The following is a 1,025-nucleotide window of genomic DNA, read 5'->3' as shown; positions in this document are numbered from 1 at the left end:
GTATTTATGGTGACAGGAGAATGAAAGATAGCTTTAGAAAACTGTAAACTTTTTGGAGGGCAATTTCTTTTAAAAATAAATAACAATTTTTAAATAAAAGATTCTTTAAAAACAAAAAACATTTATTTTCATCTTCAGGGTAAGGATGCTTTGTCTGCATGTGTATCTGCACTTGCCTGTAGTGCTCACAGAGGCCAGGAGAAAGTTCTAGGGAAGAAGCCCTTGAGGAAGACAGTTCCTTTTGATTGCTAATTTTATTGTATATGTATGTGTTTATGGTCAATTAGGTAAATTTAAACCAAACTCTGCCCAAAGCCTTTTGTGCCTGAATTAGAACCTAGCCTTGGTGACTTCTTCTCAGCCTGATTCGAAGGCTGCATGATTCTGGATGCTGCTTCTAATAATTTACTGTTTCTGTGACTGCTGAGGACCAGCCTGGGCTTGGAATGGGTTCTGGGGAAGGGGCGTTTGGGAGCAGTTAAAGAATGACTTGAGGTCAATGAGGTTGGGTGCAAGCTGACAACCTTGTGCTCTGCTTGAGACAGCTCTACAGAGATCTCCAGACAGCTCAGCTCTTGCTAGAAAAAAATCTAAAAGCTTTCTGGATGATAGCTCATGGGTTTTCCAACTAAAGTCAGAAAAGCTGCTAGGAAAAATGTCTTAGATTTTCCAAAGTCAGAAGCCCTGCTAGAAAAATTCTAAAAGAGCCGTGTTCACTTTCCAAGAAGTTTTCTCTGGGTAGCTCTCTTTTACAAACCCAGTCTTTTATTTACATATCAATTCAATTGATTACTTTAGGTTCTCTTTTGATTATCCAAATGAATTAGCATTTTTAAACTTAGCTCCTTAATTTTTAGAAGACAGCAAGTACATTTTTTTTACATGCCAAATAAATTCAGAGATCTGCCCACCTTTATAAGTACAGACAATAAACTAGCTGGATGGAATCCAGCTCTGAGATCACCATTCCCACCCTACCTGGGCCTCATCTATCTTGTCCCAGGCTGACGTTGAACTCAGGAATC

At 38.8% G+C, this 1,025-nt stretch overlaps 1 pseudogene; it reads right to left on the bottom strand.

The window, feature by feature from the left end:
• Positions 1-615: 615 nt before the first annotated feature.
• On the bottom strand, positions 616-719 carry LOC116890426 (annotated as a pseudogene).
• Between the last annotated feature and the right edge of the window lie 306 nt (positions 720-1,025).

Source organism: Rattus rattus, chromosome 1 (assembly GCF_011064425.1).
Source record: "Rattus rattus isolate New Zealand chromosome 1, Rrattus_CSIRO_v1, whole genome shotgun sequence".
NCBI classification, from domain to species: Eukaryota; Metazoa; Chordata; class Mammalia; order Rodentia; family Muridae; genus Rattus; species Rattus rattus.
The sequence above is the reverse complement of the archived record's forward strand: the minus strand, read 5'-3'. Positions and strand labels throughout refer to the sequence as shown.